Source organism: Ranitomeya imitator, chromosome 5 (assembly GCF_032444005.1).
Source record: "Ranitomeya imitator isolate aRanImi1 chromosome 5, aRanImi1.pri, whole genome shotgun sequence".
Classification (NCBI taxonomy): domain Eukaryota; kingdom Metazoa; phylum Chordata; class Amphibia; order Anura; family Dendrobatidae; genus Ranitomeya; species Ranitomeya imitator.
The window spans coordinates 188,152,714-188,169,698 of record NC_091286.1 but is presented as its reverse complement, the minus strand read 5'-3'; the positions used below and the strand labels follow the sequence as shown (position 1 = coordinate 188,169,698).

Sequence of the window (16,985 nt, the reverse complement as noted above, 5' to 3'; positions counted from 1 at the left end):
CTTTGTGGTGGTAGTATGTGATCTGGTTATGGTGTGGCGGTATTTCTCCCTGTATGTGGTATTATTTGGTCATTGCGTGATGGTTATATGTGATCTGGTCACGGTAGGTGGTAATATGTCGTCTGGTCACGGTGTGATGGTATTCCTCTCTTGTATGTGGAAAAAATATATGTGACTCAATCCCTTAAAAATAAATAAAAATATACCTAAAAAGAGTATTGGATATTTTACGAAATGTTTAATAGGTTGGAGTAGAGTAGGGCCCGACCAAAAGAGTCAATCTTGTTGTGGTGGCGGCTTAAAAATTCTTTTGGCCAAAACAAAAGCTGCTAGCTACTGTATGTATGTGATCTGCTGTCTGCTGAGAACTGTTAATATCAGATTGGTGAGGACATGGTGCAGAAGATGAGTTTTTCCAAGAGCGGGCGTTGGGACTGTGGAAGGCTTGAGGATGTGCAGGCGGAACTGGGGTGGAATCTGGTCGGAGTCTCCAGGGGGCCAAGAAATTTTGCCAGTATGGGGCCCCAAAATTCCCAGCGAAAGCCTTGACCGCACTGTCACCACAGTTCTGTGAAGGCTGACCACTTGTGTTGGCTCTGTTCCACCAGTGTCGACTCTCGGGTTCATGGGACATTGACTGGAAGTGAGATCTATGGCTGCCACTCATTTTCTCTTCATTACTTAGCCATAAAAACACAGGGACAGTGACAGTATATTTATTTAAAGGCAGTCTGTCTGCAGGATTTCACCCCTCCAAACCTTTTATATGTGCATGTAGCTCTTTCAAAGACAAACTCCATAAATACTTTTATATGGTCAGTCCCTTTCTCCCTTATTCAGAAATCAGCATTTCAATTGACCCTCTATCACTCCGGCTCTATTTCCCGCAGAGTGCCACATCCTTTTGCTTCACTGACAGCCTCTATGCTGTGTTTTTTTCTGGAAAAAACCTGTAAGTCGATCAGGAAGAGGTGGCACTGAGCAGGTATAGAGCTGGAGTAACAGATCTACTCCCTCATTTGCATATGTATGCAAATTGATTTCAGATGAATGGACTGAACATGTAAAAATATTGCTAGAATTGTCTTTGAAAGAGCTACATGGGCATATATATAGATTTGGCCTCATTCATTCCCTATGGGACTTGCGGACATGTGCAGCACTTGCGGTTTTGCACTTAAAATGAGACAAAAAAACACCGCTAGCAGCTTTTTTTTTCCCCGTTGCTGCAATTACCACATTTGCTGGATCACGGCAAAACTGCAAATGATGCACATGTTGTTATAGCAGAAGGGAATGAATGAGGCCGAACGCACTGTTGCTGTAAGCGATCCGTTGCGCTGCAGATGCGGAAAAACTGCCGGATCTTCCGCAAATGCCAAATATCGCTGAAGTGAAAGTAGCCTAAGTCACTGCCGAGAGTGTCTGCATTAGGCCGGGATCACACATGCGAGAAACATGTCCGTGTCTCGCATGTGAAAAGCAAGCTGTGGCGCTGACACTTCGGAGCGGAGCGTGCGGCCGCATAGCAACACATGGAGCCGCAAGCTTTGCTCCCAAGTGCCGGCGCCAGACCTTGCTTTTCACATGCGAGACACGGACGTGTTTCTCGCATGTGTGACTCCGGCCTTAGTCATACTCACCAATGGGGAAGGCAGCACGAAAAGTGCCTAGGGCAGCATAAACTCTAAGGGTATGTGCACACGTTGCGGTTTTTGCTGCGGATCCGCAGCGGTTTAGACGCTGCGGATCCGCAGCGGTTTTCCATGCGGGGTACAGTACAATGTTAACCTATGGAAAACAAAAACCACTGTGCACATGCTGCGGAAAAATCCGCGCGGAAACGCTGCGATTTATTTTCCGCAGCATGTCAGCGGATTGGGTGATAAGAAGGCAGACATGATAATGCATTTTAAATGAAGAGCTAAACTAAAAAAAAAAAAACAATTCTAGTTGCGGATAGCCCCCTCTATCCACATTTCCTGTTAAAGGGAATGTGTCAGCAGGTTATGCTAACTAATATAATATGTATAAGATGTACTAAGTAAATAGTAAGTAGGTGTATACCAGGCACCAAATATCCAAAATATTTGGTGTACCATAATATCTTCATTGCATTTTCACATATTTAATATGAGAAGATAATTTTATTAGATTTATACATTATCGCCTTTTTATACATTTTATTTTAATTTTATATTTTTTCTTTCTCTTGTTTTGCTTGTTGTTACACATTTTAGTCACCTTATTATAGTATTCTATCATGCACATATATATGTCAGTTTCATACATTTTTTATGTATTTTTGAGCATATTGACATCACTTTTATTTGAAAGTTGATATATTTTACTCTTTCATTCTGTATTCATGTTTTCTTCTTCAGAATGGGGACACAATGGTACTCCTCTAATTATATTGTGTTTTGCACTGCATTTTTTCTGTCATTGTTTACATATGTAGATTAGTTGCTTATACTATCCTTACACATCATTTTCTACATCACTATATATGTGTATCTGAGTATATTTGCATAGGCATATCCAATCAAATGTTTCACTTTGTTATAGGTTCTTAACTATTGGAACCTTATCTTAGGGATTGTTGCAACTAATTTTCTTTTATAGTCCCCCTCCCTCCTCCAGTGTTGGAATTAGTGTCCATTTACCATATATCACCACATACTTTGCTATTGTGGGCTCTTTTCTCCTCTATCTCTAATCTACTGGTCAGTGGCTGCTGCAGCTCATGGGCGCAGACTCTCTGCTGCTTTGCGCTGATGCCGGTGTCTACTGGCTGGGGATGGGTCTTGTGGCAGTGGCTCCACTCACATGTTCCCATTATTGATGCAGTATGATTGGTGTTACCATAATTTTTAAAAGGGTCAGTCACAATAGGATGCCACTCCCCCAGAAGAAGACACGCCTGCTGAAACGCGCATAGGGGAAGCAGAACCTTTGTTGCAGCCAGGTAATGTTTTGTTAGACCATTTCTTATTAATTTATGCAATCTTTTTTTCATAAACACAACCTCAATGTAAGTATAGAGGTACGACGATAAATTGCAAATAGTATTAAAGATTAAAAAATTGAATTTTTATTGACATCAAACAAAAATTTGTATGATATAATAGAATGAAGTAAAATCAAACTTCTGGAACATACGAAGAGTGCGGGAGCATCGGAACACAAAATGAATAGCTGCACATAGGATATTGCACTATTTGGAATGGAAAAAAAAGACTTCCCATATAAAAAGATTTTTTGAAACATGGAAAACAGTTCCAATTCATAAATATCATATAAAGTGCATAGTGTCTGGTGCAAATGTTAACATTTATAATGGACTATGCATGGGCTTAGCCTGGGCAGCAGGGTGGCGTAGTGGTTAGCACAGCAGCCTTGTAGCGCTGGGGTCCTGGGTTCAAACCCCACCAAGGACAACATCTGCAAAGAGTTTGTATGTTCTCTCCGTGTTTGCATGGGTTTCCTCCTGGTACTCCGGTTTCCTCCCACATTCCAAAGACATACTGATAAGGAATTTAGATTGTGAGCCTCAATGGGGACAGCGATGATAATGTGTGCAACCCGTAAAGCGCTGCGGAATATGTTAGTGCTATATAAAGATTATTATTATAATCTCAAATGAAAAGTGGCAAGTGCAAAAAGAAGGCCCCCATAGAAGAAGCATAATGCGAAACAGCGCTGTCGGGGTGAGAGCGTGAGGCAGCAGGGACTTTTTCTCATCCAGCACCTTATAGGTATTGTACTGCATCAGGGCCGTATTTGCCACTAGGCACTTGAGGGCATGTGCCTAGGGCGGGACAATTTGAGGGGGGTGGCACCTGAGCAAGTTTTGCAAAAAAAAATTTTTTTTTAAAGGTCGGTGTCGCCCCGCCCATGGCCCGCCCACCCACATCAGTCTCCCGGCTGCTGTGGGGGGATAGGTTCTCCGGCGAGTGACTGCTGAGGAGTGAATGAGGAGAGGATGTCGGTGCATCCCTGAAGACAGGGGGCGGAGAGCGGCAGTCAGTACAGGTGATGCTGGTGCCGACTCTTCCTAATTCCTGCTAACACACAGTCCACTTACCGGGGGTGGGGCTGAGGTGGAATGGCGGCACCCTGTCTCCCGACCTGGCTGGGACACACATTGCTGGCCTGGGACTCACAGCGGCAGAGCAGTATGCAGTGCGTAAACATGATCTCCCTCCTGCTCCCACGCTGCTTGCTGCACGGCTCTGTCAGTGACTCACCACTTCCCTCAGACTCCTCAGGCTCATTTCTGTCTGGAAGCTGGAGCACAGACAGCAGAAGCAGCACTGCCATTGTTTGCACCCAGTCCCAGATAGTGAGTGGGGTGGGGGGTGTAATATATATCTGCCTCTGGTCTGGTTTGGACATTATGGGGATCTGCACATGATAAATGGAGGGGAGTCTGCACATGGTGGATGGAGGGAGATCTGCACATGAGGAATGGAGGGGGATCTGCACATGATGGATGGAGGGGGTCTGCACATGATGGATGGAGGGAGATCTGCACATGATGGAGGGGGATCTGCACACGATGGATGGAGGAGGGATCTGCATATGATGGATGGAGGGAGATCTGCACATGATGGAGAGGTGATCTGCACATGATGGATGGAGGGAGGATCTGCACATGATGAATGGAGGGGGGTCTGCACATGATGGATGGTGGGGGGATCTGCACATGAAAGATGGAGGGGGATCTGCACATGATGGAGGGGGGATCTGCACATGATGAATGGAGGGGGGTCTGCACATGAAGGATGGAGGGGGGATCTGGGCATGATGGAGAGGGGGATGGCTGCAAATGATGGAGGGGGGCTGCAAATTATGGAGGGGACTGCAAACGATATGAGGGAGGGAACGGGGGACTGCACATGAATGGAAGGGAACTGAACATTATGAAGTGAAGGAAAAATGGGGGACTGCGAATGATGAAATGAGGGGAATTGCAAATGAAGTGAGGGGGAGGACGACAGAAAATGATGATGTGAGGGATGGCGGACAGCAATTGAATTGAAGGTGGGGGATGGGAGAGCAAATAATGATGAATTTTGAGGGTGGTGGGAGTAAATGATGTATTGAATGTGGGGGGAGAGCAGTTGATAATGAATAGAGGGTGGGGGTGGGAGAGAAGACATGACAATGAATTGGGTCGGAAGGGGCATGTAAATATAATGAATCGGGGAAGCTGGAGGTACATAGTGGGGGGGCGTTGAGGATGCAGTGACTGGTAATGAATTGTGGGAAAGAGTGCAGGGGCTAATTAATGTATATGTTTATTAAGTGGGGAAAATGGCTATTTATAGTTGGTGGAGGCATATTGGTGGATTTATAATAACTAATTATATATTAATGGTGGGTGCACGTCTGTATTCAGATGTGTAGTAGAAGAAAGGATAAAAGTGGGGAATGTGCTCATGTGTTATTTTATGCAGAGACAAGTCCTGGCTGGAAATAATTATGGCGATCTGTGCTGCATGAAAAAGAACAGCAAAGATGAAGGACTTCAGCTAGTGATGTCATTGGTGAGTCAGTGTGCTACCTGTACACTGACACTATACACTTTATTACCTGTTCACTAACACTATATACAGAGCTCTTCTGTATAATGTCACGGTGATCACTATTACCTCTACACTGACATTATATACAGAGCTCCTGTATATAATGGCATTAGTGTTGTGTTTTTCTTATTAATCATCAGTATTGTAGTATTCGGTCTCTTTGTGGTGGTAGTATGTGATCTGGTTATGGTGTGGCGGTATTTCTCCCTGTATGTGGTATTATTTGGTCATTGCGTGATGGTTATATGTGATCTGGTCACGGTAGGTGGTAATATGTCGTCTGGTCACGGTGTGATGGTATTCCTCTCTTGTATGTGGAAAAAATATATGTGACTCAATCCCTTAAAAATAAATAAAAATATACCTAAAAAGAGTATTGGATATTTTACGAAATGTTTAATAGGTTGGAGTAGAGTAGGGCCCGACCAAAAGAGTCAATCTTGTTGTGGTGGCGGCTTAAAAATTCTTTTGGCCAAAACAAAAGCTGCTAGCTACTGTATGTATGTGATCTGCTGTCTGCTGAGAACTGTTAATATCAGATTGGTGAGGACATGGTGCAGAAGATGAGTTTTTCCAAGAGCGGGCGTTGGGACTGTGGAAGGCTTGAGGATGTGCAGGCGGAACTGGGGTGGAATCTGGTCGGAGTCTCCAGGGGGCCAAGAAATTTTGCCAGTATGGGGCCCCAAAATTCCCAGCGAAAGCCTTGACCGCACTGTCACCACAGTTCTGTGAAGGCTGACCACTTGTGTTGGCTCTGTTCCACCAGTGTCGACTCTCGGGTTCATGGGACATTGACTGGAAGTGAGATCTATGGCTGCCACTCATTTTCTCTTCATTACTTAGCCATAAAAACACAGGGACAGTGACAGTATATTTATTTAAAGGCAGTCTGTCTGCAGGATTTCACCCCTCCAAACCTTTTATATGTGCATGTAGCTCTTTCAAAGACAAACTCCATAAATACTTTTATATGGTCAGTCCCTTTCTCCCTTATTCAGAAATCAGCATTTCAATTGACCCTCTATCACTCCGGCTCTATTTCCCGCAGAGTGCCACATCCTTTTGCTTCACTGACAGCCTCTATGCTGTGTTTTTTTCTGGAAAAAACCTGTAAGTCGATCAGGAAGAGGTGGCACTGAGCAGGTATAGAGCTGGAGTAACAGATCTACTCCCTCATTTGCATATGTATGCAAATTGATTTCAGATGAATGGACTGAACATGTAAAAATATTGCTAGAATTGTCTTTGAAAGAGCTACATGGGCATATATATAGATTTGGCCTCATTCATTCCCTATGGGACTTGCGGACATGTGCAGCACTTGCGGTTTTGCACTTAAAATGAGACAAAAAAACACCGCTAGCAGCTTTTTTTTTCCCCGTTGCTGCAATTACCACATTTGCTGGATCACGGCAAAACTGCAAATGATGCACATGTTGTTATAGCAGAAGGGAATGAATGAGGCCGAACGCACTGTTGCTGTAAGCGATCCGTTGCGCTGCAGATGCGGAAAAACTGCCGGATCTTCCGCAAATGCCAAATATCGCTGAAGTGAAAGTAGCCTAAGTCACTGCCGAGAGTGTCTGCATTAGGCCGGGATCACACATGCGAGAAACATGTCCGTGTCTCGCATGTGAAAAGCAAGCTGTGGCGCTGACACTTCGGAGCGGAGCGTGCGGCCGCATAGCAACACATGGAGCCGCAAGCTTTGCTCCCAAGTGCCGGCGCCAGACCTTGCTTTTCACATGCGAGACACGGACGTGTTTCTCGCATGTGTGACTCCGGCCTTAGTCATACTCACCAATGGGGAAGGCAGCACGAAAAGTGCCTAGGGCAGCATAAACTCTAAGGGTATGTGCACACGTTGCGGTTTTTGCTGCGGATCCGCAGCGGTTTAGACGCTGCGGATCCGCAGCGGTTTTCCATGCGGGGTACAGTACAATGTTAACCTATGGAAAACAAAAACCACTGTGCACATGCTGCGGAAAAATCCGCGCGGAAACGCTGCGATTTATTTTCCGCAGCATGTCAATTCTTTGTGCGGAATCCACAGCGGTTTGGCACCTGCTCCATGATAAAAATCCGCAGGTGTCTAAAACCGCAGTGGAAACCACACAAAAAACCGCGATAAATCCGCAGTACTTTTTGCACTGCGGATTTAATCAAATCCGCTGTGGAAAATTCCGCAACGGAATCCGCAGCGTGTGCACATGGCCTAAATACGGCAATGTACTGCATATAACATTATGAGCTGTATACCAGCCTTCTATACTTACATTGAGGTTGTGTTTGTGGATTTCATGAATAGACGTTTTTGCCTTTCTTTTTCAGACTGTGTTAATTTAATCGTTATTTCATGCAATCTTTATTTAATTTGTGTGTCTGGACTAGACATTAGGTGCCTTGCACAGCTTCTTGCATTTCAACAAGTCACTTTTTGACAAATCACATGTGTATGCATGTTTGGACTGAAGATTATGCTTAATCGCTACTGCTCTTTGCATTATGTCATTGTATGGCGAACCACATATGAATGGTGCTCACAAGAAGATGATAGTATTTTTGTCGTACTTTAGTCTCTATAATTACCGTAATTCATTGGGTGCTATACAGATTTTAGGTATACTTGGACGCATTGTGGTGCCACCTTTTGGCTTATTACCACCAGTTACCTGCACACCTTTTTTAGAATTGTTATTTACTAGTGTTTTTAACCCCTTTACCCCCAAGGGTGGTTTGCACGTTAATGACCATGCCAATTTTTACAATTCTGACCACTGTCCCTTTATGAGGTTATAACTCTGGAACGCTTCAACGGATCCCAGTGATTCTGACATTGTTTTCTCGTGACATATTGTACTTCATGATAGTGGTAAAATTTATTTGATATTACCTGCGTTTATTTGTGAAAAAAATGGAAATTTGGTGAAAATTTTGAAAATTTCGCAATTTTCTAACTTTGAATTTTTATGCAATTAAATCACAGAGATATGTCACACAAAATGCTTCATAAGTAACATTTCCCACATGTCTACTTTACATCAGCACAATTTTGGAACCATAGGGGTGGAGCCGCATATTCATCACTGTAATGAGCGGTACCACGTGACTGCTCATACAGGAGAAGCTGCGGCGAGGAGAGGAAGCAGCGAGGGAGCCGGGTAAGTATTTTATTAACAGCAGGGGGGGGGCGCACAGGGGGTGGCAGGGGGTTGGGGACAGGGATCTTTTTTTTAAACACCAAAAAAAAAAAAAAATATTTTTCATATCTTCTTTCCAGCGAACGCTGCTGGAGAGAAGAAATGAATGGCGGCTTCAGCACCAGATGCAGGGGACAGCGCTTAACTGTAGCGCTGTCTCCTGCACGGTGCGTGTGGTACCCAGTCGGCACACGGATGCCGCACGTGTTCCACACTGATGTGCCATGTGAGCACACGGACACGGATAATTCCGGTACCGATTTTTCCGGTACCGGAATTATCTGGACAGTGTGGGACAGGCCTTAGGTTGATTGCTGACTATTGCAGCTGTTGGGGGAACTCTAATAATTGGAAAGAAAAGGTTTATATATATAGTGTGCTGGAAAATACTATGGTTATATCAAATGCGTAGCTGTGAGCTCATGTAGTGCACTAGGAGTTTTATAGTGCAGTTAGCGCGGCGATTACACCTCACTTATTTCCAGCATACCCGTTTTTCCTACAGGTACATACACAGAACCTGTTTAATCTCCAGCTGCTTCTGAACTGTAGCTTTCTCCCTGTCGTACAGTGGCAAGCTCCAGTGGTATTTTTCGAGTTATAAGGGTTAAAAGTTGGCCAGCAATTTCTCATTTTTACAACACCATTTTTTTTTAGGGACCACATCTCATTTGAATTCATTTTGAGGGGTCTATATGATAGAAAATACCCAAGTGTGACACCATTCTAAAAACTGCACCCCTTAAGGTGCTCAAAACCACATTCAAGAAGATTATTAACCCTTCAGGTGTTTCACAGGAATTTTTGGAATTTTTTAAATAAAAATGAACCTTTAACTTTTTTTCACGAAAAATTTACTTCAGCTCCAATTTGTTGTATTTTACCAAGAGTAACAGGAAAAATTGGACCCCAAAAGTTCTTGTACAATTTGTCCTGAGTACGCTGATACCCCAAATGTGAGGGTAAACCACTGTTTGGGTGCATGACAGAGCTTGGAAGCGAAGGAGCGCCATTTGACTTTTCACTGCAAAATTGACTGGAATTGAGATGGGGCGCCATGTTGCGTTTGGAGAGCCACTGATGTGCCTAAACATTGAAACCCCCACAAGTGACACCATTTTGGAAAGTAGACCCCTAAGGAACTTATCTAGAGGTGTGGTGAGCACTTTGACCCACTAAGTGCTTCACAGAAGTTTATAATGCAGAACTGTAAAAATAAATCATATTTTTTCACAAAAATTATATTTTCGCCCCAAATTTTTTATTTTCCCAAGGGTAAGAGAAGAAATTGGACCCCAAACATTGTTGTACAATTTGTCCTAAGTATGCTGATACCCTATATGTGGGGGTAAACCACTGTTTGGGCGCATGGGAGAGCTCGGAAGGGAAGGAGCGCCGTTTGACTTTTCAATGCAAAATTGACAGGAATTGAGATGGGAAGCCATGTTGCATTTGGAGAGCCACTGCTGTGCCTAAACATTGAAACCCCCCACAAGTGACATCATTTTGGAAAGTAGACCCCCTAAGGAACTTATCTAGAGGTGTGGTGAGCACTTTGACCCACCAAGTGCTTCACAGAAGTTTAAAATGCAGAACCGTAAAAATAAAAAATCATATTTTTTCACAAAAATTATCTTTTCTCCCCCAATTTTTTATTTTCCCAAGGGTAAGAGAAGAAATTGGACCCCAAAAGTTGTTGTACAATTTGTCCTGAGTACGCTGATACCCCGTATGTGGGGGAAAACCACTGTTTGGGCGCATGGGAGAGCTCGGAAGGGAAGGAGCGCCGTCTGACTTTTCAATGCAAAATTGACAGGAATTGAGATGGGAAGCCATGTTGCATTTGGAGAGCCACTAATGTGCCTAAACATTGAAACCCCCCACAAGTGACACCATTTTGGAAAGTAGACCCCCTAAGTAACTTATCTAGATGTGTGGTGAGCACTTTGACCCACCAAGGGCTTCACAGAAGATTATAATGCAGAGCCGTAAAAATAAAAAAAAATTTTTTTCCCACAAAAATTATTTTTTAGCCCCCAGTTTTGTATTTTCCCGAGGATATCGGAAGGAGATATAAAAGGGGAGAAAAGGGGCGCAGAGTCTAAGTGTTGATGTATATTCACAGCAAGAGATATATATTTTTGCACTCACCCTTTGGATGTCTTGTATGTACATTCAATTGATCCGTATGATGGATCCACGCCTTATAATATTCCGGTATGCAGCACTATTGCAGGAACTATGCCAGCCTTGATCCAAGGATTACATGTGAATACAATGGTTAGATAGAAAAAAAAATTCCTTTCTTGGCGCTTACGGAAGAAAAGTATAGTTTGAAGGTTGAGATAATTTGCTCAGTACCAAATTTATTAGGACACTTTAATAAGAACAAAACAACGCGTTTCAGCCCACAACGGCCTTTATCAGGTATTATATGTGCTTTTAAAAACATTTTTAAAAGCACATATAATACCTGATGAAGGCCGTTGTGGGCTGAAACGTGTTGTTCTGCTCAGTACCAAATTTATTAGGACACTTTAATAAGAACAAATTATCCCAACCTTCAAACTATACTTGTCTTCCGGAAGCGCCAAGAAAGGAAATTTTTTTCTCTCTCTAACCATTGTATTTTCCCAAGGGTAACAGGAGAAATTGGACCCCAAAAGTTGTTGTCCAATTTGTCCTGAGTGCGATGATACACCATATGTGGGGGGAACCACCGTTTGGGCGCATGGGAGGGCTCGGAAGGGAAGGAGCGCCATTTGGAATGCAGACTTAGATGGAATGGTCTGCAGGCGTCACATTGCGTTTGCAGAGCCCCTAATGTACCTAAACAGTAGAAACCCCCCACAAGTGACCCCATATTGGAAACTAGACCCCCAAGGAACTTATCTAGATGTGTTGTGAGAACTTTGAGCCCCCAAGTGTTTCACTACAGTTTATAACGCAGAGCCGTGAAAATAAAAAATCTTTTTTTCCCCACAAAAATTATATTTTAGTCCCCAAATTTGTATTTTCCCAAGGTTAACAGGAGAAATTGGACCCCAAAGTTGTTGTCCAATTTGTCCTGAGTACGCTGATACCCGATATGTTGGGGTAAAAACCTGTTTGGGCACCCGGGAGAGCTCGGAAGGGAAGGAGCACTGTTTTACTTTTTCAACGCAGAATTGGCTGGAATTGAGATCGGACGCCATGTCGTGTTTGGAGAGCCCCTGATGTGCCTAAACAGTGGAAACCCCCCAATTATAATTGAAACCCTAATCCAAACACACCCCTAACCCTAATCCCAATGGTAACCCTAACTACACCTCTACACCCTGACACACCCCTAGCCCTAATCCCAACCCTATTCTCAACCGTAAATGTAATCTAAACCCTAACCGTAACTTTAGCCCCAACCCTAACTGTAGCCCTAACCCTAGCCCCAACCCTAACCCTAGCCCTAACCCTAACCTTAACCCTAGCCCTAACCCTAATGGGAAAATGGAAATAAATACATTTTTAAAATTTTTCCCTAACTAAGGGGATGATGAAGGGGGGTTTGATTTACTTTTATAGCGGATTTTTATGATTGGCAGCCGTCACACACTGAAAGACGCTTTTTATTGCAAACAATATTTTTTTGAGAGCTATAGAGTCTTGTTTTTTGCGGGACGAGTTGACATTTTTATTGGTAACATTTTGAGGCACGTGACATTTTTTGATCGCTTTTTATTCTGATTTTTGTTAGGCAGAATGACCAAAAACCAGCTATTCATGAATTTCTTTTGGGGGAGGCGTTTATACCGTTCCGTGTTTGGTAAAATTGATAAAGCAGTTTTATTCTTCGGGTCAGTACGATTACAGCTATACCTCATTTATATCTTTTTTTATGTTTTGGCACTTTTATACGATAAAAACTATTTTATAGAAAAAATAATTATTTTTGCATCGCTTTATTCTGAGGACTATAACTTTTTTATTTTTTGCTGATGATGCTGTATGGTGGCTCCTTTTTTGCGGGACAAGATGACGTTTTCAGCAGTACTATGGTTATTAATATCTGTCTTTTTGATCGCGTGTTATTCCAATTTTTGTTTGGCGGTATGATAATAAAGCGTTGTTTTTTGCCTCGTTTTTTTTTTCTTACGGTGTTTACTGAAGGGGTTAACTAGTGGGGGGACAGTTTTATCGGTTGGTTCGTTACGGACACGGCGATACTAAATATGTGTACTTTTATTGTTTGTTTTTTTATTTAGATAAAGAAATGTATTTATGGGAATAATATTTTTTTTTCTTTATTTAGGAATTTTGTTTTTTTACACATGTGGAAATTTTTTTTAAACTTTTTTACTTTGTCCCAGGAAGGGACATCACAGATCGCTGATCTGACAGTTTGCACAGCACTCTGTCAGATTAGCGATCTGACTTACAGCACTGCAGGCTTACCAAGCGCCTGCTCTGAGCAGGCACTTGGTAAGCCACCTCCCTCCCTGCAGGACCCAGATGCCGCAGCCATTTTGGATCCAGGCCTGCTGCAGGGAGGAGAGGTAAGAGACCCTCGCAGCAACGCGATCACATCACATTGCTGCGGGGGTCTCAGGGAAGCCCGCAGGGAGCCCCCTCCCTGCGCGATGCTTCCTTATACCACCGACACACCGCGATCATGTTTGATCACGGTGTGCCGGGGGTTAATGTGCCGGGGGCGGTCAGTGACCGCTCCTGGCACATAGTGCCAGATGTCAGCCACGATACGCAGTTGAGACCCGGCCACGATCGGTCGCACTCTCCCCGTGAGTGCGGCCGATCGCGTATGACGTATTATCCCGTCGGTGGTCATAAGGGCCCACCCCACCTCGACGGGATAGTAGATCATATGTCAGAAAGGGGTTAATGTTGATGTTTTCAATAAAATATATTTTTATTTAGTTTTGTGTGAGCACCTTTTTTCTATATGATCTCATATTCTTATATGAGCAGAACTTGTGTTTTTTGGTCCGTTTGATAGATACTGGATAGATATTTCCATGGATTGTTCCAGGGTATTTTAGCCTATTGCTATATGTTTGCCTGAGTAAAAATGTTGTATTTTTTTTCTTGTGTTGAGCATGACAGAACGTTTATAGGTAAAGACAAAAGATTTCTACCCATTAACCTCTGCGTTATCTAAGCCTAGCTTCCAATTTTGTAGTGAATTCTGGCATGATGAACTTCGTATTTCTTCTTTAAAAACATAAGCGAAGAACACCTTGTGCAATGAACTTAACAGAAACAAATTCTTAAAGTCATTCTGTGTATTTTCCTCCTCACACAGGGTGACAAAAAACGATGGAAGTAGAACGACTACTCGGTACTCACCCGAGTATCACTGTACTCGGTGTACTTGGCGAGCACCGAACATTTCCGGGATTATTCGGCGGGAGATCGGGTCTCTGCCTTTAAATTTTTTTGCAGTTTTTAGAGCACCAATGAACATGCAGGGATTCTCTGTCATGCACTGTAATGCCGCAGCCTTCTTTGTTGTGATATTACAGTGATTGGCTGGCCGCACAGTGTCATCAGGTCTATAAGAGACCTGGCGCCGCCCTGCTCGCCGCTTTCTGCTCCGGACTTAGCGCTTGTAGGGAGAGATGCTGCTGAGATAGGGTCAGATTCGTTCTTTTATTAGTTAGTGTGGGTCTAGCATTGTTCAATCCACAAATCCAGATAAACCAACAGTCCATTTTAGGGCTAATTAGGGGGTATATTGATTGCAGTGTTAAGTAGGCAGGGGAGTCTATGTGCGCATATCCACGAGTGCAAGGCATGCAGGCATTGTACGTGAGTATATAGATCTCACTGCATATATCAAAAGGGTCTATTACGGTCTGCTGCTGCCTATTTTATATATATCTAGCTGCAGGTGTGGCACCCCAGGAGTTAATTTACCACAGTGGTATTGCCTTCCTCTCAGGGAGGGTAATGCCATGCCCGGAGACAGGAGGGATCCCTTTGGCAGGTAACCTTACATGCAACACATTCTGACTCCAAGCCAGAAGGGGGAACTCTAAACCCAGTTTAAGGGGAACTTCCCTATAAACATCCTGGTCTGGAGGAAGAGTCAGTTAGTCTGGTGCAGACAAGCAGACAGTTGGTAGCAGACAGTGAAGGAGCACAAAAGGACTTAGGAGCTAGAGGAGGACTGCTACTGGGCCTCTCTAAGCTGAGCACAGAAATTGGGCACTGGGAGCCCGAGGTCGTGAGGAGCTACATGTCCCACGGCAGAACCGGAGGGCAGGAAACTAAAAGGGACTTGCCCACATAATACCTGAGGTACAGCAGCAATCAGAGTCTGGAGTCACAGTGGATAGAGACCCCAAAGAGACGGCTCAAGTTGCCTACCGTGCAGGTACTGTCCCTGGACAGGGAAGAAAGAGGGCCTTGTTAGAGAGCTACAGGCAGCAAGGGACCACAGACCAGCGCATAGTGGAAGGCTCCCAAATTGACCTGTAAAGGGGATTTCCACCTGTTTTCGGACTGCCTGGACTCCATCTTTACCTGTTGCTGGTACCATGGACTGAGGCTGCTTAACACCAGTAAACCAGGTAAAGACTGCAACCCAGTGTCCTCCATTTATTTGCATTCACCATCCCTGCCAAGCACGCCAGGAGCCCTGGGGACACCGCTTGACCTTTGGGAAGCGACACCATCTTTGCTGCAGCACCATCGCCCTCAGAGGACCCCTTTAAGCAGCGCCGGTCACCTCTAACCGAGAACCACAGGTGGCGTCACAAACTTTCATAACTTCCACAACCCCTTTAAAGATCGTCCCTTTTACTTGGGCGCCCAGGGCCACGGACCAGGTTGCTGTCCCTGTGACCACCCCTTTAATTGCGACCGAGTACCCCACGGCCCTGGCAGGCGACTCACAGGTATCTGTGGCTAGGATTAATTTTTTTGGGCACCTGAATCCTGCTAATTTTATTACAAAGCAATCCAGAGCCCTCTTTTTTTTCTACATTTATTTGCTTGGTCACACTGCAGAATACAGCCAGGTCATTTTAATACAACAGCGTGAAAATCTAGCAATTTAAAACGGCTTTTTTGTCCCAGGCGTCAAATGTGATTGCGCAGAAAATTCTGGCTTCTTTTTGGTACTGTAGTATTTTTTGGAGTTTCAGTGTCTTACAACATTTTTGGACATCATTTTGCTGACCAAAAAATCTTTAGCTGGCTAAAAAATATTTAGCTACAGTTCTTATGTTTATCACTGTGTTTTGAATGCCACACTCATCACATATCATTGTGCTAAATATTTTACAATTTTAGTACTCCAACATTATTTTTTAGTGTCATAGCCTACTTACTCACACAATTTTGGTGGGCCAAAAAAATCCAGGCCACATAATTAACAGTGTTCTATCTCCGTCAGACGCCAGATCTATCTGTGATCTACAAATTGTGGCATTTCCGGCCTATATTTCACTGATTTTGCTGTCTGTTACCCTAGGTGTATACAGTATTTTGAGGCAAAAAAAATGTAAAAAACTCCAGGTCACATACTGAACATTCTGTTATCTCCTTTCGATGCCTGGTCTATCTGTGCTCTACAAATAGTTGCTTTTCAGGCCTAAATTCCACTTTTTTGGCTGTCCACTACCCTAGGGCTATACAGTGTTTTGGGGTAAAAAAATTTTTAAAAACTCCAGGCCACATATTGAACATTCTGTTATCTCCGTCAGACGCCTGGTCTATCTGTGCTCTACTAATAGTTGCTTTTCAGGCATTACATTCCACTTTTTTGGCTGTCCACTACCCTAGGGCTTTACAGTGTTTTGGGGTAAAAAAAATTTTTTAAAACTCCAGGCCACATATTGAACAGTCTGTTATCTCCATCAGATACCTGGTCTATCTGTGCTCTACAAATAGTTGCTTTTCAGGCCTACATTGCACTTTTTTGGCTGTCCGCTACCCTAGGTCTATACAGTATTTTGGGGGAAAAAAAATTAAAAAAACTCCAGGTCACATATTGAACAGTCTATTATCTCCGTCAGACTCCGTTATCCCCACATTTTGACTTACCCTCCTGGCATTTGACCCTAGACTGTTACTTGACCACTCCTTTGTATTGCCTTTCTGTACTATGTGTTCTCCTGGTATCTGACTTTGGACCTCCTGGCTACCCTATCACGACTAATTCATGAGTAGCGACTCAGCATCACAGGATATTTATGTA

The 16,985-nt window shown here is 43.6% G+C and overlaps 1 protein-coding gene across 2 annotated transcripts in view; it reads right to left on the bottom strand.

Annotated features, from left to right (window-relative positions):
• Positions 1-16,985, bottom strand: part of KMO (kynurenine 3-monooxygenase) — an 850,240-nt gene that overhangs the window by 65,227 nt on the left and 768,028 nt on the right. The window lies entirely within an intron of this gene.